We start from the raw sequence: 22,236 nt of genomic DNA, 5'->3' as shown, positions 1-22,236 counted from the left end.
GATGGTACGGGTAGTTTCCTCGTGTCAAATAGGACGTGTGGGGACGGACGGGACGTAATTAGCACGTGTACGTTGGGAGTTGGCGTGAAAAATGCCTAAAGCTTATACAAATATATTAAAGCTTAGCAATATATATATGTTCTATAACAATCTCTATATACGTACAGTTATGAATAAAATATATGTATGTTTACACATTAGAGTAAACTTGAGTTGGGGTTGACTTACAAATTTGTTTGCACTTTAAATACAAGTTAACGTGTACAAAAACTATATTGAAATACCTAAATTCAAATTATATTTACATACAATTTCAATTACAATTGACATCCTTGCAATTTGTGTTTTGTAGATGGCTATAACTTTTTGTTTACAATGGAACTAATGGGTGTAATTTTTGTTGTGTAGATGGCTTTTGGCATTGACATGTGGATCTTCTAATTTTTTCTCGGAAGATACACAAGCTGGGAAAGTTGGGAAGTTTTTTGTCGTCCTATACTTTTTGCTGTGGACTATGGATGCATCGAACATATAATTTTTGACAGGGTACAAAGTATTTTTGGAGCTTGTATTAATTAATGAACCGTGGAATTTGGATGCATCGTACATATAATTTATGGTGGGGTACATAATATTTTTGGAGCTTGTATTGCCTTTTGTCGTGGTACATATTACCATAGTAATTTGTACCTTGTCAAATGGTCATTACAATGCATAGTATAGTAAAAATGTTGTGTATAGAGGACATAATTTTGGTAACGTATTTGGAATGTATGATGTTATTATTTGTAATTGGAATATATATAGTTCGTTCGTACATAAGTTTACATTATTATTTGTAATTGGAATATATATAGCAGGTGTTCATTTTTGTTTTATGGTTCTAAGTGAACCATGTAGGTGATACATACAGGTTGTATACGTATTACAGGTTGCGATGGATACATACAGGTTTGGACAAAATTTAGTAAAATTAAACAAACAAAACAAAAATATAAAATGATGCTTTTGGTGAGAAATCAATTTGTAGTTAAAAAGAAAAATCTTTTGGCGACTAAAATTTTAGTAGCTAAAACGAATAAAAATAGTTATGGCGACTAATAATTTAGTAGCCAAAAAAACTGGAAAATAGTTATGGCGACTAAATGTGTAGTGGCTAAAGCTGAAAAGACTTTTGGCGACAAAATTTTTGGTAGCCAAAACAACTCCAAAACAGCTATGGCGACAACTTATTTTAGTAGCTAAAACCCCAAGAAAGTTTAGGCGACTAAATTTTAGTCGCCAAAACATAAAAAAATCATGGGCGACTAAACATTAGTAGCTGAAGTTTCACTATTAGCGACTAAGAATATTGCCGCCGTAGATATTGCATTTTTTAGCGACAAAAACATTAGTAGCTAATAGTTGAGTTAAAATATTTAATGAAAGGTTTCGGCGACTAAAGTTTTAGTCGGCAATGTATTCTATCGGCGACTAAGAATTATTTCGTCGCCAATACCTGTCTTTTTGGCTACCAACATGTTAGTCGGTATTTTGTGATACTTATGGTGACTAAATGAATTTTAGTCGCTAATGCTTTCGGCGACTATGTATGGCCGACAAATCCAACGACCAAATTATTTAGTCAGGAAATACTTTCGGCGACTAAAATATGTACTTTTGGCGACGAATGTTTTAGTCGCCAAAAGTGTATTTTCTTGTAGTGACAGTATTCAAAAACTTGACGAAACAAAGCCCCTTGTTAATGTGAAATCAATTTGTCTATGCCAATGTCAACACACACTATACATAACCACACACACATATAACAAAGTGATTAATTAATAACCACAAAACAAAGATTACATTCCTCAAATTGTGCGCAGCACAGATTGATCGATATCAGTACACCATCAAAAATAAAAATAAAAAAAACAAATGGCTTAGAATATATGGAGCTACAAGTAATATATATATATTAGCCTTGCTCTCCCACATATGATATATCCCATTCTCCCATACATATGATACATCACCAAATGCATATACATTTATCTAACCATATATATAATATAAAGCAGTAAAATGGATTGTATTGCCGAGTGTAGTAGACAGCCTGATACTGATTACACCGAGACGGTGTAATGGATTAGGGTTAATCAAGGGTTTTCCTACCACCACCACCACCACCTTTGGTTTTGGGATTGTGCTGGGAATTTGCTGACGCTTCATTGTAGTCGTTAAGATTCATTGTCAGAGACCTTCCTTCCATGGCTTCCACCACCATCGCTACCTTGTCCTCTGCAAATCACCCCCCCACCACCACAATATCATAAGGACTTCAATACATACATCAACAAAACAGGCACAATAATACAAAAAATAAACTTAACTTCTAGGTTGACTAGTTTTTGACTCATTATATAAAAGAGTTAAATTTGAATAAAATTTGCAATTTTTATTAAGTTTCGAATGTAAATTTGAATACTTTGCTCACACTCATTTATATGTGTTAAAAAAAAAAATCAAATTACCTAAAACTTGACTTGATTAAAGAGAAATCAATGAAATTTAAATATTATTTAAAATTCAGTTCCAATTAACTTGCTTACCACCCTAATTCTTGTTGACGTGCATTTACTGGAATTAAATTTTAAAATTCTTAAAACAAAAATCAAAAATCAAAAAAAAGAAAAAGAAGTCAATATAAGAAAAGCAAAGCGAATCCTGCTACTCTTCGGTCTGTTGGGCCGTGGTGGGCCCAATTCCAGAACCATTTCGATAATCTAAACTATTGAATGAGTAGATTTCGTTGAGTATATTATTCATATACAAAATCATATTAATCAAATATCGATAATCACTCGATCAGCATATATTTGTATTTGCGATTTATTTTTAAAATCATAATCATGGTTAAACAAATGTAATTTTATCAAATCGTTATTGATATCTAATTAACATACTTTTTTGCAGGAATAAAATATTTGATAAATGATTACTCGAGAAGTTATACACATTAAACAGTTTGAATTCTTAAAATGAGCTTATAATGGGGCTTGCAACGGCCCAATGGCACCTTCCCGTCCAATTCGGACAGAAGAGTAGCTGGTGGCCAAGCGATAATACACCGTTGGATTGCTGATAAAAACCTGACATAGATAACAGGGCAGTTTTCTCTTTTGCGTTTGCATTTGCATTCATTTACATGTGAAGCAGCACTTTCTATTCACCCATTTGATGATGATGATACATCTGGCACAGGACACGCACTACAATGCTATCGCATTTTGCTTCGATTCAAACACCCCCCCTCCCCCAAAAAAAAAAAATCCAACGGGGAGAGAGAGCCTAAAACTCGATTGCACCATCACCATAGAAACAACTAAAATGCATTTATGTATATCTAATCTATGTTTATTATACATATATATATCGCATGTAGGTGGGTAGGTAGGGATCTATATTGAGAAAGATGCATATACATACAAATACCTGAGAGAGAAATGGTGTTTCTGGCAGAAGAGAGTATCGCAAAGCAGAACAAGAAGCACAACCACAGTCGAAGTCCAACACCCATCTCTCTCTCTCTCTCTCCTCGTGAGGATGGAACCGCTGCAGGGGAGTGCGAGAGTAAAACCAACCTGTGAATGCTATTTATAAGGCAAGGGGTGTGGGGGATCCTGCGAGACTCCTGACACGTGGCGAACTGCGATTGGATGATGGAGTTGACTTTTGAGAATTCGTGGGTGAAACGTTGTTGTTGTTCATAAAACCAAATGATTCCTTTTTCTGGTCTGTTTTGTGACTTCGCCCCGTTTTAGTACCAAATAAAAAATAAAATAAAAGGAGAATTTTTTTAAAAAAAAATGGAGGGGGGTGCAACAAATTAAGGTATAAGATTTATTTGTATAATTAAATATATAAATTACTTAAATTTTTATTCTTTTGTAATTATTTTTTCATTCTTTACTTTTTTTTAATATTCTCTGTGGGGCCGAATAATGATGTGTTAAGGAAGGTCAAAGAATTTGAAGACATCCAGCCTTTGTCGATTCGGCTAAAATCTAAGATAGAGTATAGTCGGCCATATGAATAGTCGAATAGGAACCAGCATGCAATCAAAAGGCCGAGAAAGCCATCAAGTGCGAGATTAAAGGTAGGCCTAACCCATGGGCCCAAAGGGTAATATAAAAAGAGGAACGTCGACAAAAGAAAGGTATATGAGAATAGATCAAATAACTTGAGATAGAAGTAAACCCGACAGCGTACTAACTTGACCGTCGGAGTGCAAATTCTGGCACCCCTGATCGAAGTGTTCATCCCTTTTTCAGGTAGCAATCAAGGGATCAAGAATGTCTGACTGGATACTGGAGTATTTCCAAACCACTTCTCCACAATTGGCGCCGTCTGTGGGAATACTCAAGCACATCTATGGCTGGCGTAACAGATGATCCTCCGATAGTCGCTAATGACATTACTCTAAGGGATGACATCACTCCAAGAAACATGCTTGGACTGAAGAATATCACCGCACGATGGGTCTTGAACTTTGACCCAATTGCTCAAACCTCACCCTCAACATCGGTGCAAGAGACAATGCAGATAATCGTGGATCAAGCAAAGCAAAATGAACAGTGTCTGAAAAACATGATGGCTAAGAATGAGTGCCTGCACCAGGAGTTGGCCCTGGAGTTAGCCAAATCCTAGTAGGCCGCATGCCACGACCAGGGTCGACCTTTAGGCAAGAAGGATGATCAACGACGTCGACTTCGGAAACACGATAATGATAGTGATTCTGACTCACCATCCCCGAAACCCAGAAAGAAGGGACTAGCCGATGTATCCACCTCATCCAAAGGAAGTCCGTATGTACGACACAAGCGAGGGAGGAAAAGTGATGATTCGAATAAAGAAGACAAGCATAACCCTTTTGTGCGACGAATTGCGAAGGCTGTGCTACTCAAGAAGTTCAAAGCACCGTCATTCATCCTGTATGACGGAAAATCAGATCCCACTGACCATATTCGTCATTATAAACAAGCAATGACACTACATGATGACGATGAAGCCCTTATGTGTCGATTGTTTCCGAGCAGTCTAGGACCGTTGGCCGTCAGATGGTACCATAAACTGGAGCCGACATCGATTAAAAGCTTCCATTAACTCTAAAAATCCTTCAGGACAAGATTCATCACTAATGAAATCCAACCAAAGCAAGCCAACTCTCTCTGGGCAATGCAAATTAAACTAGAAAAAACCCTTCGTGAATATTCGGCACGCTATTGGGAATGCTTTAACCTGGTAGACGATGCCTGTAATGACTCCATGGCCATCACCGCCTTCAAAATAGGATTATATCCTAATAAACCCCTCCGCAGTTCATTGACCAGACGGCTCCCAAAAATAGTTTGGGCATTATTGAAGAAATTTGAAGAATATTGTAAGGTAGAAGACGATGCCCTGTGAGTCAAAGCCGAACAGAAAGCCGTTAAGACGGCTCTGCGTGGAACCGTTCAATCGATAAGCGTCGCGCCATCAAGGAGCCCTGAAATGCGAATCAGGCTAAACGAGACAAAAGACGTGACTCGCGCTGATCGAGTGATCAGTGTTCACACCAATTAAATGAACAATATCAGGTGGATAACAGGCACACAAGACGCTCAGACAAAAAGTACACAGAGTTAGCAGAGCCGGTCAGCAAGATTTTGTCGAAAGTTCAACAATTTCTGTTCTTTAAATGGCCCCCCAAAATAATGGGACCTCACGATACAAAGAGAAGGGACAAGCGGTGTGAGTACTACAAGGACCATGGTCATGACACCAACAGTTATTATGCATTGAAGGACCACCTGGAGGAACTGGTATAAGACGGCCGGCTGGCGCAACACGTCCAAAAGAATAATATCGAACACGATAACCCTACATCCGGATTCACCTCCACTTGGTGTGATTCACATGATATACAATCTGCCGTCCTCAACTGAGATACAAACAATTCAGTTGTAACCTAGCCTGCATAAGCCGATCACACCAGCAAAACGGCCCATGAGACTAGAAGGATTAGTTTTGACGACACTGACTTAGTCGGGGTAACTTTCCCCCACACCAATACCCTCGTCATCGAGTTACATGTGAACAGATTCACCATTGAACATGTTCTTATTGATCAGGGAAGCACTTCGGAAATAATGTATTACAAAACGTTTGTTAAACTCGGATTCACCAACTCGGATTTGTCGCCGGCTGATTACCCATTATTCGACTTCAATGCTAACCCCAAGTATCCTTTTGGGCAAAATCACACTACCAATTCGGGCAGGCACCAGATCAGTAAACGTAGAATTTTTGGTTGTCAAACTTCCTTAACCATACAATCTCATCATAAGAAAAACTTCGTTGCATACCATGCAAGCTGTGCCGAGCACTTACCATCAATTACTTCATTTTCTGACTGAGTATGGCGTTGAACAAATTTGGGGTTCTCAAAAATCGGCACAGGCATTCTACCTTGTTGCTGCTACAAGGAGACCCAAGGAACTAGAAGTGAATTCGATTGAAGTACCAGATCGGGAGAGCCTCGAGGATATTGGGAAGATCCCCAACGAAAAGGCAACTGAAGACCTGGATCGGGTCGAGATTAATGGGAGTCCTGACAAGTTTTTCATGATCGGCACTTCCTTGAACAAAATTGACAGGCACAGGCTTGCATCCTTCTTACTTGGAAACCTCGACATGTTTGCATGGACACCATACGAGATGCCAGGGATGGATCCATTTGTGGCCTAGCACCGCTTAAACGTTGATCCAAAATGTAAGCCAATCATTCAGAAAAGTCGGTAGTCAGCCACGGAGCATGCTTCAGCCGTTATTGAAGAGATTAACCGATTGTTGGAGGCCGGGGCAATTCGCAAAGTAACCTATCCTACATGGTTGTCCAATACCGTCGTTGTAAAGAAGAAGAATGGATCTTGGCGTGTTTGTGTGGACTTCACGGATTTAAACAAAACTTGTCCCAATGACTGTTTTCTCCTTCCCATAATAGACCAACTTGTAGATGCAACGGCACATCATCAACACATGAGCTTCTTGGACGCCTACAGAGGCTATCATCAAATTGTCATGCATCCGAAGGATCAAGAAAAGACTGCATCCCTCACCCCGAGAGGAACCTATTGCTATAAGGTCATGTCTTTCGGGCTGAAGAATACGGGGCAACTTACTAGAGACTAGTTGCTGCCATGTTCAAGGAACAGCTCGACCGCACCATGGAAGTATACATCAACGACATGGTGGTCAAATCTAAGGAAAAGCACGCCCACTTAGCCGATTTTGTAGATACATTCGGCATTCTTCGAAAGTACAAAATGAAATTGAACGCCTCAAAGTGTGCATTCGGCATCGGATTCAGAAAATTCCTAGGCTACATTGTGAACCACCGTAGAATAGAGGCCAACCCGAAATAGATAATAGCAATTCTAGAACTTGGCTCTCCTCAGTCGGTTAAAGAGGTTCAGAAGCTAATGGGACTGGCTGCTGCTCTCAACAGATTTATCAATCATTCCACAGATCGCTGCCAACAATTCTTTCACACACTTCGGCAAGGCAAAGCTTTTGAATGGACTCTTGAGTGCCAGGCCGCCTTGGACGGCTTGAAAACTTATCTTCAATCAGTACCACTCTTGGAAAACTCTTCGGCAAGTGATCCACTCATTTTGTATCTGGCGGTATCTGACCGAGCGGTCAATGTTGTACTTTTAAGGGAGGAACTCAGGGAGCAGCAACCAGTTTACTATGTAAGAAAAGCAATGGCTGACGCTGAAACACGTTATCTACCAATGGAAAAGCTCATCCTTTCTCTCGTTATGGCTGCAAGAAAACTAATGCATTACTTTCATGGGCATACCATAGGTGTACTAACGGACTATCCCCTCCGGTCGGCGCCCTGTAGCGCAAAAGCATCAGGACGTGTTTCGAAATCCCCTAAGACTCTGAATTCGGAGCACCCTTCGTGGATATCACGATTGGCCAAGACAATAAGACTCCGAATTTAGAGCGCCCTCTGTGGATGTCACATTTGGGCCGAACAAGTCTCCGAATTCGGAGCGCCCTTTATGGATATCATGATTGGCCAAGACAATAAGACTCCGAATTTGGAGCGTCCTGCGTGGATGTAACGTTTGGGCCAAATAAGCCTCCGAATTCGGAAGGACCGAATTTGACAATAAATGGCATGGATCAATATACGATTGTCACAAGTAGATACAAACGTGAATCGAAATAATAAAGTAGATAGTTATTTCATTAAATAAACCAAATACATGACTTTTTGACGAAATTCAAAAGTACAAATAATATACTGATATCTAATTCGATTCGGCACTTTCTTCATCGTCGGATTTCTCGACGTCATAACCCTCGAAGGGAAATTTGTAATTCTGATATAGAGGTGACGCCGAATCGATACCCGCGGCCAACAGTGCCTTGATCCATCCATGCTTAAATCCATGATTTTCGCACCAACAGACATCCTCAACTAATTTTTCCTTTGTCTTGTCAATACCAATTTTTCGGCCATCATGAAAACCTTGTTCATAGGCCTTTATTCTTATTGTTTCTCTTGCGAACATGCTCGCCTTATCTCAGTTGGCAATCTAATGATCCAACAGACGTTGGTTTACTCTTTCTGCCACAATCGGGTTCATCTGACTTGCCGACTGCGTTTCGGAAGCCTTAGCTTTTTCCGCTCATTTTCGACTTTCTCTGCGCGAGCTTCCAAGCTCCGAATGTGGCCGTCTTTCTACTCTATATCTCTTCATGCAGCGTGAAGATGCATGTCGATTCATAGGAGGTGTATAGTCCCTTTACCGCTCCATGGACTCCCTCTCGAAAAATTTCATAATCGGGCTGACCGACCATTGATTGCTAAACTTCGGGCAGAAAAATCTATTGAGCGAACTCGACTGCCACATTTGGATCGCGGATAATCGAATCTGCTTCTGTCATCGGTTTATTCCCAATGAAAACTAAAAAACTCAACAGCCGTGGTGTCCTACTGGTTTCATTTCACGAGTGGGGGGAGCTCCCCCGCTACTGCCTCTCCTTCCTGGATGACTTCCTTGCCCCGTCCCCTCTTGGAGATCTACTTCGACGATAAAGGGAGCGGCGCCTTTCACGCTCTTCTGAAATCCTGTTTCTCGTTCGCATAGGTTCGCCACCTCGATTCATCACTAAGTCCAACTCAGCCAGTGTCCTATCTTCCCCTCTACTATTGAAGAATATTCTTCTTGACATCCAATTTTCCTCAGTTTGACACACTGTTTTTTTTCCTTCTCATTCGATTGAATTTGAAAACAACATAGAACTCAAGCGTACTTAGCCCCCACCCCACTTATTAATTACGGGTGCAGCATTCCCAAAGCGATCACCTCAAGTGCCAACAAGTGTGCCCCATCCAATCCATGAACCACAAGTATTCGGCGATTCGGTTCATTGATCAGCTGGAGCAAGGGCAGATTAATAAATCTATTCAGCTTAAGTGCAATGCATTATGCCAACAACTGTGCCCACCCAATCCATGAACCAAAAGTACTCGGCAATTCTGTTCATTGATCAGCTGGGGCAAGGGCAGATTAATAAATCTATTTGGCTTAAGTGCAATGCATTGCGCCCACAACTGTGCCCCACCCAATCCATGAACCACAAGTATTCGGTGATTCTGTTCATTGATCAGCCGGGGCAAGGGCAGATTAATAAATCTATTCGGCTTAAGTGCAGTGCATTACGCCAACAAGTGTGCCCCACCCAATCCATGAACCACAAGTGTTCGCCGATTCTGTTCATTGATCAGCTGGGGCAAGGGCAAATTAATAAATCTATTCGACTTAAGTGCAATGCATTGCGCCAACAAGTGTGCCCCACCCAATCCATGAACCACAAGTGTTCGGTGATTCTGTTCATTGATCAGCTAGGGCAAGGGAAGATTAATAAATCTATTCGGCTTAAGTGCAATGCATTACGCCAACAACTATGCCCTACCCAATCCATGAACCACAAGTATTCGGCGATTCTGTTCATTGATCAACTAGGGCAAGGGCAGATGCAGTAGGATATTCAGCCTCTAACAATACCCCTTATGATCGGCAGATTATATTCTTTGACATTACAAGCTGTATGTTTTATTCGGCTCTTCAATGTTCAAACCGACACAAGACATGATTTTTCGGCTTTGAAACGACTTATCCATATGACTACATGGCTAATAATTAGCATATGCAGAACATAGACATGCAGAAAGATTATTTTATAGTCGATTATGTTATTGCCGAATTAAGTTACATCACCATACTTGGCTATTAATTAGCACATGCAGAAAGATTATGTTATAGCCGATTATGTTATTGCCGAATTAAGTTACATATGCAGAAGACAAACAAAAAGGCGATTTTCATTGATAAATTGAGTACAAACATTTGTCATTTTACATATGAAAATTGCCCTATATTCAACTTCTGAACAAAATAAACAAGCAACAATCTACGAAAACTACGTACAACAAAACATCAAACAAAAAGCAAAAAGCAAAATTATATTAACATATGGAGCTCATTCTTTAGGGTCAGACTCCAGCAGCTCAACCTCTAGCTGCTCGTATGGAATTGGCTACTCCAACGTCACATTGGCGGCAGCCAAAGCTTTGAGCCAGCCGTGTTTGAAGCCCCGATTTTCGAACTTAGGCACTTCCTCTATGTATTTTTCTAAAGTGGCATTCTCTCCAGCTTGGAACGCCTACGAGATCTCGGAGTCGGTGATTTCTTTTGCCTTCTTCGATTCTGCCAAGTCAGCCTCCAATTTAGCAATCACCTCCTTGGCCAACTTGAGCGCATCCTCGCTCGCATTCGCCCTCTCTTCGGCAGCCTACCTGAGTTGATCTGAGCATTTAGCCTTTTCTTCCTGAGCCTGGGCCTTGGCTCACTTTTCGACCTCTTTTCCCACCTCGAATTCGGCTCTAAAGGAGGTCTCTTCAGCTTTGCCCTTTTCAACTTCAAGTTCGGATTTGAGCAAGCCGATTTGCTCGATGATGTCATAATGACAGCGGCCTATTTCTGCGATCATGCCCGCCGCCTGTAAACAAAGGATTAATAAGATAGCTGGCATAAAAAAAAGAAACAAAATATTTTGTCCAAGTTACGTACCAAAATTACCGATTGAGCAACTAATGCTATTGATACTATATCTGGCTCTGCACGAAACGCTGCTCTGTCAATCGGCAGAGAAATCGACGAGGCCATGCTTAAGGCCACGGCGGCGTCCTTCAAAGCCGAAGCATCTGAAGCAGCTGGCACCTTCTTTATTTTTGGTTGTATGATAAACGGCGCAACCAAGTCCTGTGACTCTTCTACGCACGACCGTTTATCATTCTAGTTTTCTAAAGAGTCTTCATGCTCGGCGGGGCATTTTTTCCCCCTCTGTTCAGCCACAAGATTGTCCGGCTGATCAATGATAATTTGTTCCATTTTGACTATAACAGTCTATTTCGTTTCTTTAGCAAGAGTAGGCGGAGAAGACTTAGCCATAACAAGTGAGGGTTCAGACCTGGCTGCTTCGGCCCTCCTTCGGGCTGCCATTTTCTTAGTATTCTTTCTTCTGGCCATTAGTGCGAGCGACTCCCTCGCCATGTTCTCACGATCTGTACCGAGAAGATCTGCTAAGCCGGTGAAAATATCATCTTCAAATGACACATCGACCCAGCCTGAAACGGACGGAAAGTTCAAGCCGGCTTCCTCAAATGCCAAATTAAGAGCCGCTTCAACTTCCTCCCCTAGACTGTCAAATCTATCCAAGTTGGACTGATCTAACTATTCAACAACTTGTTCGGTGACTTGCTCAGCGACTTGCTCTGAATCCGAAACTTCAAGACCAATCTCCCTAAGGTTCTTGAAATTTGGGAAAATGAGTGTCGTAAGCTGCTGTTCTCCCTTTGGAATCGGGATGTGATCAACGGTCGAAAAAGTAGCGTACGTTAGCTCGTACCGCAATAAGATATGAGCAGCCCTCCCTTGCTTTTGGAGGTTTGGATGGACGAAGAATTGGACGGCAGTTTTGACTTGTTGAAGCACAACGTCGTCGACCGAGACAAATACTTTTTTCAAATCGTTACCTGCACAAATGAAACAGTAAATATGCAGTTTAAGCCGAATAAATTTATAACAAATGCGCATAGAAATGGGACTACACGACCACCTGGTTCGCCTTTTTGTCTAGGCACAGGATCTAGGCGATCTTCGCCTTCACCGAATTCCCAATTGCCTTGGACAACGACCATTACATCGTCAACATGATTACCAGAGCTGGCAAGCATAGTCACCAGATGGTGATCAGTGTCCTTGCCCCTGAGAAAGTAGCGTCATTGCCAACCAGATGATTTCACCAAGGCATAACAATGTCGAATAGCAGGGATACCTAGATTAATCCTAAGTCGGCGGTTTAGTTCTACTATTCTCATTATGATTCGGTAAAAGTTTACGTTGGGTCATGAAGGGAGTAGACCCCAGTAACGAAGGACGGCCCTCAAAAATGGGTGAAGAGAGAAACGGACTCCACCCTCAGCGATTGACAGGAAAGGAAAGATGATCGTACTCTCATCGGTCCTCTCCATGTCGAGTATGCTCTCTGCCACAAGTGATAGATGAATGTCATCTAGAATGGAAAAATGACGTCGAAAAGCAGAGATACGGTCCACAGAAAGAAGTGCTTTCAAATGTTTCGCCATCCGAATCAGAATGGAAAATACTCTAAACTAAAGACAAACAAGAAAATAGAAGTTAAAATGAGGAAGAAATGCAGGGAAGAGAAAAACTTATAGGGTAGAGAGAAAAGGACAATGGGGAGCAGGCGAAAGTTGCAAAGGTCGTGAAGTTGCAGAGGTGAATTTGAAGGAGCTTTGCAAATTCAAAAAATATCCAAAGGGATAGTGCGGCTTCATATCGCATTAAATGAACAACGCGTAGGAAGGGGCGAGAAATTGTAATGATTTCTAAACCATGGTCGTTATGACGCTTCGGTATTGGAAGGAGTGCAAGCGCCGTATTTTTTATTTTCCACATTTTAAAACCAAACATGCCGAATAATTGGCTTTAGACGGATGTTTGGGGGGCAATTGTGGGGGCCGAATAATGATGTGTTGAGGAATGCCAAAGAATTTGAAAACATCCAGCCTTAGTCGATTCGGCTAAAATCTAAGGTAGAATATAGTCGGCCATATGAATAGCCGAATAGGATCCAGCACACAATCAAAAGGTCGAGTAAGCCATCAAGTGCAAGATTAAAGGTGGACACAACCCATGGGCCCATAGGGTAATATAAAAAGAGGAACGTCGACAAAAGAAAGATATGTGAGAATAGATAAAATAACTTGAGATAGAAGTAAACCTGAGAGCGTACTAACTTGACCGTCGGAGTGCTAATTTCGGCACCCCTGATCGGAGTGTTCATCCATTTTTCAGGTAACAATCAGGGGATCAAAGATGTCTGACTGGATACTGGAGTATTTCCAAACCACTTCTCCACATTCTCTTATAAATAAATATTAAGAGTTAATTTGAATTAATTCTTTTTATTAAAAGACGTATAAAATAACAAAAAGTGATGTGATTTGATGGATTAGGAGATTCATTTTCCTTCCCAGTTGAAAAGATTTATTTGGTCTTCCTCATCTCAAAAGGCTGGAGGAGATTATAGAAGTTTAGGTTTTCACCTACATAGTGTAGTGTCAGTCGCACATTCAACATAGTGTTCAGACTTATGTGGGTGTTGATTTTTGACCACACAACTAAATCGAAAAACTCAATTGGAGAGCACCGGCAGAATAAATTAAGCCTAACAACCTGCATAAGAAGATAAGAATCCGGTGGTGGTTCGTCCACCCGGGAGTACTCCGACGATCTAGTCAGTAATCAATATCTCTCAAAGATAGCAAACTATACTTAAACTCACAAGAAAAAGCTTACTTTCGACCCACGATGGTGCCTTGCTTTTATAACTAGCAGTAACCTGGTCCTTTTAGAAGCCTTACTTCAATGGACTCGGGCTCAATGCTCGTCCTGGACCCCAGCTTGATAGGGATAAACTCTCCTTGAGCTTTATCCTTATCTAGACTAAGGTCTTCCCCTGTTCTACGACTCTTGTCCCTTATCTGTTTATCTCAGATTCTGGCATCTCTGTGAATAACCTTGGCCTAGCCGAGATCATCTTAGCAACGTAACCAAGCCATGTGGCACCTCGACTAACACTTCGGCGTCACTTTTGCTACGTGTTGTCATTCACAAAATACTTCCCCACAACTGCCTCCTAAGTTCTATTACCTCGGCAACCTGAGGTGATGGAACCTACACCGTTTGTCATTATAGCATGTTGGCTAAAATTCACTCTTCTCTTCAACCGAGATCATGACTCGTCGGCTTCATATAACCAAGACTCAACTGTCCCTTTACCAAGGATCAAAAACCAAAAATCAAGCTCTTTAAGCATCTCAACTGAGATCGCTTCTATATCCGAGGTTATGGCCTCACTACTTCAAGAGTTTCAAGAGTTCTAACTGCGCATGAGCTGTCACGCACAATCTCCACAACCATTTCCTCCACATGTCATTTCCTCATTGGTTCGTACTTGACATGCACTATCAAGATACGTTGAGTCTACTCACGCCGCCTAACAAGCACTTCGCCCAAGGCACATTCATTTCATTTTGCCGTCTTTTCACATTTTTGACAAAACTCTGTCTCTTCTCTCTCCGTCGTTTCACTTTTGCAATCACAACCTCTCTCTACTCTCAAACCTTCTCTCTCTACATTCCACCATTGTCAATCTTTCGAAACTCTGCAACAGTGCTCTGTCATTACCTCCAGCGAAGCAGTCACTGTTCTACTCCATTCATCGTGGTCGTTAGATTCCGATAACACCTACTTCAGCGTTCATTTCCTAGGCCCCTGTCGGTAAGTCTTTAATTTCATCTTTTTAATTTCTGGACATGTTCTTCAATATAACTTCCTTTAGAATTTTGCCATATGTTTTCATTGTATCTGTCACCATTAAATTTGTATTCATAACTATACTCTGTTTTTCTTCATTCATCCCCCAATTTTGGTTGCCATTGTTATTCTTGAATCTGTTCCGTGCTGTTCAATTTGCCCATGTGCCTTCATACTCTGCTCATGGTTCTTGCACACAACTATGCACTGTTTTACAAATTTTGGTTGCTCTGTGTATGCACATCTATTTTTTGTTTCTCTATTTCATTTCTTGATTTCTTAATCATGTTTCTTTTCTGGTCTTCTTGCTTGGTTTTCAGATTCTTGCATTCGATTCTTGTTTCAGATCCTCCTTCATTTAACCGGGAGCTCGGCTGTCAACAGATTTCAGCCTTTTTGGTGTGCTGCTCCCGGTGTCATTGTGTGTCCTCTTGGACTTCTCTTCATTCACTGTATCAAAACAGAGGCCCATTCCGTGGACATGCCGAGGTTCTCTAACATAAATTCCCTTGGTACAAGGCGTCTTCTACGACCCACCTTTTACTGACTCTGCTCGCTCGGCATCCCGTGAAGGCCGATGTGAGCGCTCCTTTTCCTTGCCATGTGGTGTAACGCCCTCAAAATAATACATAAAATCCATCACTTTAGACATACATTGATATAAAAGAAACTAACCATTTCTATTTATCAGAGTAATTCTTACAACTGTATTACATGTTAACAATAAAAGCAAATGCCCTATGGACTTACAGCTTTCCAAGTTAACACTTGGTTACAAAAAAAGGAGTGCTAACTCATTACATATTAAGCCCTTGGCTTGAATTTACAAGTAATATATCAAAAATAAACAAAAAGAGTCTTCAACTCTCATCATCATCCAAGCTATGTCCTTGGAGGTGGCATACTACCTGTACCTGAAAATAATGTCCCATAAAGGGTGAGCCAACGCGCAGTAGAGATATGCTAAACACAGTATGAGCAATGACTAAGACATTAGCAATTGATAAATGTTCAATTTCCATAAACTAATTCATAACCCATTTCCATTTCATGACCACTATGTTCATGTTTCATTTCAATTTCCATTTCTTATCAATTTCACAATTTACATCAACGGCTCAGAACCTGGCTAACCACTTATATGAGATAATGGCTCATATTAAGCACTTCCCATTTTACAATAGATAAACATATTAGTTGTATCAACATCTCAACAGATAAACATACAAGCTGTATCCACATTTCAACAGATATGCATATTAGCTATATCAACACTTCCAATGATAAGCATATGAGCTGTATCAACACTTCCAAAGATAAGCATATGAGCTGTATCAACACTTCCAAAGATAATCATATGAGCTATATCAACACATTATCTGACAAGCATATGAGCTGTATCAGTGGAGTCCATCCCCTATCTCCTCCCAAACAACATCTGGTTTAGAGGTCCATCCCCTATCTTCCCCTAAACCGTGGAGTACATCCCCTATCTTCTCCCACACACACAACGTATATACACAAAGGTCATATACACAATCAATCAATACATAACGTTAATGTATTCTATCAACCGTCATACTCTATGACATATCCAATTGATTAGTTTTAGTTTGCCTAATCATCATGCATTGTCTACAACAATCAAAACTACCCTCCACCGGTAGCCCAAGCAATTATTTCTAAACAGATAATAAAAGCTCCAACAGATAAAATATCAATGTTTTCAAAACTGAGCGATTAATAAATCTAACTCCACTATTCAACCATATAATGAACCAATTTCATTATTTCCAACTCAATTCCATATAACCATCATTTTCTCAAATTAATCATACCAATTAATTTATACAACCAATTAGGGTTTTCTACCCCATTTCCCAATATTGACCCAATGGTCTAAATATCAACAACCAACATCAATAACACCATTTTGAAACCCAAAATACATATTATGAGCCCAAAATCACAAAACCCCCTTTAACACATTTTGAAACCCTAAGTCCCAAAATTACCCAACTTCAACACTTTATCAAAACAACCAAAAATCTATGTCAAAGACCATAAGAGTGAGTAGGAATCCTTACCTCAAATTCGGAGCTCAAGGAAAGAAGGTGAAGAAACTCAACGTGCTCCAAAACTCAATATTCTCGGATCAATGTGTAGCCTCGACGATCAACCCAACTTTTACAAAGGCCGAAGGAAAAGAAAACACTCTAACTAGATCAAACCCTAGAGAGAAAAGAGTTTCTAGAGAGAGGAACTCTCAAAATGGCTTTTTAGAAAGTAAGAGAGAGAGAGAGAATGTAAAAAGTGATTTTAAAATGCCCAGCTGCCAACTGATATACGACATTCCCGCTCGAGCGGAGAACACAACGCTCGAGCGTCAAGAACAAAAAACTAGGCCCGCTCGAGCGCAATAAGGCCCGCTCGAGCGCCAAGACACAAGAATAAAGTACATCCGCTCGAGCGCGAAAACCAGTTCGCTCGAGCGTAGATTTCCCCCTCCCAGAACTTATACCCAAAGGTACTACCCGCCCGAGCGCCAAAGTACCCGCTCGAGCGCCACCACTCGAGCGTAAAAATCACACCTGCAAAAGTTTTGCAGGGACACGAAAAACTGGGAGCGTGCAATCTCCGCTCGAGCGCAAGAAGACCCGCTCGAGCGGACCTCCTAAAAACTGGGCAACAAAGAATTGAAACCAAAGCCTAACCAACCTGTAACAACTCTGCCCAATACATCCTAAAACTCAATCAAGTGGAATTAAAGGATGACAACAAGGTATACCACCACCAAATCACGGAACCGAGTCCGGAATACAACAAAACAGTAAAGGGACAACCAGGATCGCTTTAACCTCCCCCCCTTAAAGAATTTCGTCCCCGAAATTAAATACAAGTTTTTCAAAAACAAGATTTTCTCAATTCTCAATAATATTACAACATAATATTAAACAACCCGACCCAATACCAGTCAATCCCATCTCTTTTCAAGAGGCATAACACATTAATCATAACAACCTGCATTATCAACATGCATTCTTTTGAAATTTACCAATTTCAACTCATTTTCCACAATTCCATAATACATGCAACATTATCATTGTGCTTGCATTTCCACGATATACTTAACATACGCAATGTTAAAACAAACTTCCATTAACCAAAACGTTCACAATGTTTTACAACTTAAGACATATGTAATGTTCTTAAAGTTCAACGATATTACAAAATCACCATTACATGGTTACACATCAACAAACAAGTCCGGATATTTCTCGCGGACTTTCAACTCACGTTCCCAAGTGGCTTCCACCACTCCGTGATGTTTCCACAAAACCTTCACCAAAGGAATGGTCTTGCCACGCAGGATTTGATCCCGCCTATCCAAGACCCGAACCGGTCTCTCCTCATACGAGGCATCCTCATCTACCTCCAAGTCGATCCAATCTAACACATGGGACGGATCCGGCTCATACTTCCGAAGCATACTCACATGAAACACGTCATGCACTCCGGACAACTGCGGCGGTAAAGCTAAACGATAAGCAACCTCGCCAATCCTCTCAAGGATCTCAAAGGGACCAATAAACCGAGGGTATAACTTCCCACTCTTCCCGAACCTCATCAAACCTCATCTAGGTGATACTTTCACGAAGACATGATCACCTACCTCAAACGCCAAAGGCCTCCTCCTACGGTCGGCATAACTCTTTTGGCGACTCTGGGCTGTAACAAGCCTCTTACGGATAAGCTCAACTTTCTCCGTCGTCTCCCTAACCAACTCCGGACCCAACAAAGGTGCATCACCCACCTCGGCCCAACACACTGGAGACCTACACAGTCGGCCATACAAGGCCTCAAACGGTGCCATACCGATGCTAGACTGAAAACTGTTGTTGTAGGCAAACTCCACCAAGGGCAAGTGCCTCTCCCACGTCCCACTAAAGTCAAGGACACAACCTCGAAGCATATCCTCAAGGATCTGAATAGTACGCTCGGACTGCCCGTCAGTCTGAGGGTGATAAGCCGTACTAAAAGTCAACCTAGTGCCCAAGGCACTCTGCAAACTCTGCCACAACCTAGCAGTAAAACGAGGATCTCTATCTGAGACGATCATCACTAGGATCCCGTGCAATCTCACTATGTCCCGAATATACAAGTTGGCGAGATGATCTACCGAATCTCTCACGTGTATAGGAATGAAGTGCGCCGGCTTAGTCAACCGGTCTACAACCACCCAAATGGCATCACTACCCCGCTGAGTTCTCGGAAGACCTACAACGAAGTCCATAGTGACATGCTCCCACTTCCACTCGGCAATAGGCAAGGGTTGCAACAAACCCGCTGGCCTCTGATGCTCGGCCTTCACTTGTTGACAAGTAAGGTACTTCGATACGAAAACAGTCACATCTCTCTTCATATCCCGCCACCAAAACTGGCGACCCAAATCCCGATACATCTTAGTGCCTCCCGGATACATCGCAAGACGTGAATGATGGAACTCTCGGAGTACTTCCTCTCGGCAAGACTCCGGCACAAACAAACGGTCTCGGTATCTTACACTCAAGTCGGGATACACCGTCAAACCCTTTTCAACCTTCCCATTTGAGATCTTCTCTTGGAGGGATTCTACCTCAAGGTCACCTCTCTGTGCCTCTAACACTCGGGTCACAAGTGTAGGCTACGCAACAACAGAAAACAAGGTCGCAGCCTCAGCTGATTCACTCAGAAGCAAGTCAAACTCGCCAAGTGCACCCAACATTTCCCATTCCCGGATGGCTATACAAGCTACATCACTAATGGATTTCCTACTAAGGGCATCGGCCACAACATTGGCCTTTCTCGGGTGATAGTGCAACTCAAAATCATAGTCCTCAATGAACTCCATCCATCTCCTCTGCCTCAAATTCAAGTCTCTCTGTGTAAACAGGTACTTCAAACTCTTGTGGTCCGAGAACACCTCGAACCTCTCACCATAAAAGTAGTGCCTCCAAATCTTCAAGGCAAAAATCACTGCTGCTAACTGTAGGTCTTGTGTAGGGTAATTCTTTTCGTGTATTTTCAACTGACGTGAGCCATAAGCTACCACTTTCCCCTCTTGCATCAACACACAACCCAAACCCTCTCGTGAGGCATCACAATAAACCGCATAACCCAACCCTCTCTCCGGAATAATCAAAACCAGAGCGGTGGTCAATCTAACCTTCAACTCTTGGAACAACTTTTCGCAAGTCTCACTCCACACAAACTTGACCCCTTTTCACGTCAATCTAGTCAACGACGAAGCTAGCCTGGAGAAATCCTTCACAAACCGACGGTAATACCTAGCTAATCCCAGAAAACTGCGGATCTCAAACACACTCTTAGGCTGTGCCCAATCTTGCACTGCCTCTACCTTGGATGTATCAACAGACACCCCTTCCCCGGATACCACATGGCCTAAGAATTTGACCTCTCCTAGCCAGAACTCACACTTCCCAAACTTGGCATACAGCCTATGGGCTCTAAACAACTCAAGCACCACTCTCAAGTGTTCCTCGTGCTCCTCCTCAGAAGGCGAATAGATAAGAATGTCGTCCACGAAAACGACTACAAATCGATCTAAGAATTCCCGGAAGATCTGGTTCATCAAGTCCATAAAGACTGCCTGTGTATTAGTGAGCCCAAACGGCATCACCAGGAACTCATAGTGGCCATACCGCGTAAGGAATGCCGTCTTCGGAATATCCTCCTCCCTGACCCTCAACTGGTGGTAACCCAATCTCAAGTCTATCTTAGAGAAACAACGGGAACCCTTCAACTGGTCAAATAGATCATATATACGGGGCATAGGGTACTTATTCTTGACCGTAGCTCGATTTAACTTCCGGTAGTCTATACACAATCTCAAGGCACCATCTTTCTTTTTAGCAAAGAGGGCCGGTGCTCCCCACGGCGAAACAATAGGGCGAACAAAACCCTTATCTAACAATTCCTGGAGCTGAATCTTTAACTCACTCAACTCGGTTGGGGCAAAACGATAAGGTGCCATAGAAATCGGCGTTGTGCCGGGCACTAAATCAATAGAGAACTCTATCTCCTAGTGAGGTGGCAAACTAACGAGATCCTCGGGAAAGACATCCGAATACTCACAAACCACCATCGGCAATACAATCTGGGTCTCATCACACTCACCACTCAAAAAGCTAGCAAGTAGACCACTAAGCTCACTCCACCCTCACGGATCATACATCGGTGGCAACACACTACCAACCCAATCCCCCAAGAAATGGAAACACTCCCCACTCAAGGTACAAACCGTGACCCTCTGGCGGTAGCAATCAATAACAGCCCGGTACGACGATAGCCAGTCCATACCCAAAATAACATCAAAACCCTTCATGGGCATGACAACAAAAGGAAAAGGAAGCCTATGGTTGGCGACCTCTATATCACAACCTCTAACACCTTGTTTCAAGATCAACTCACCACCAACAGGCGATACTACACATATAGGAGATGCTAACTGTGCCAACTCCAATTCCAAAACAAATGCAAATGCAGCAGATACAAAAAAATGAGATGCACCCGTATCAATCAAAACACTAGCAACTGAGTTGCAAAACAGAAAGGTACCTCTCACCACTGATGGAGCCGGTACTAGGTCCTGCGCGGTAATAGCATACACGTGCCCTGTAGGCCCCTGATCTACCTGCTCACCTCTAGGAGCAAAAGACTGCTGCACTGACTGGGATGACGAAGCTCCCGGATTGGCCCTCGAGGCCTGCACAAACTGAGCTGGTTGATAACTCTGCGTCTGCCTAGAACCAGACGCTCCTGAAGTAGCACTCAACTATGGGCAAAACCTCTTCAGGTGCCCAGGCTGACCACACTGATAGTAAGACAAAGGCTGGCCCCTGCCCTGACTCTGGCCCTGAGGTCTAGCTGAAGAAGAAGCAGCTCGCTAACCCCCTCCCTTCTGCGGGCAAATCGAAGACTTGACCCAGCTGGCCACACGCAAAACAAGTCAAGCCTCCCTGACTACCTCTCCCAGAGCCCGCGCTCGGTACTGTAATGGTCGATCTAGCCAAACCACCCTAAGACTGCTGAGGGTTAGAACCCCTCTGTCTCCTGCCGTCACCTTGACCATCTTGGCTCCTCTTAGAGCCTCTCTGCCCCTCGTTTTCCTCCTGCATCATAATCTCCATATGAGCAGCAGCATCAACCAAACGTCTGTACTCTCGGA

At 42.2% G+C, this 22,236-nt stretch overlaps 1 long non-coding RNA gene across 1 annotated transcript; it reads right to left on the bottom strand.

Annotated features, from left to right (window-relative positions):
* Positions 1-1,805: 1,805 nt before the first annotated feature.
* Positions 1,806-3,606, bottom strand: LOC114322710 (uncharacterized). Its single transcript, XR_003650839.2, has 2 exons — positions 3,475-3,606; positions 1,806-2,280 (listed from the first exon to the last, which is right to left on the bottom strand). It is a non-coding gene; the product is annotated as an uncharacterized LOC114322710 (long non-coding RNA).
* Positions 3,607-22,236: the final 18,630 nt, after the last annotated feature.

This window comes from Camellia sinensis, chromosome 3 (assembly GCF_055761805.1).
Source record: "Camellia sinensis isolate YWXY chromosome 3, ASM5576180v1, whole genome shotgun sequence".
Classification (NCBI taxonomy): Eukaryota; Viridiplantae; Streptophyta; class Magnoliopsida; order Ericales; family Theaceae; genus Camellia; species Camellia sinensis.
Note: the sequence above shows the minus strand (reverse complement) of the source record. Positions and strands in the feature narration are given on the sequence as shown.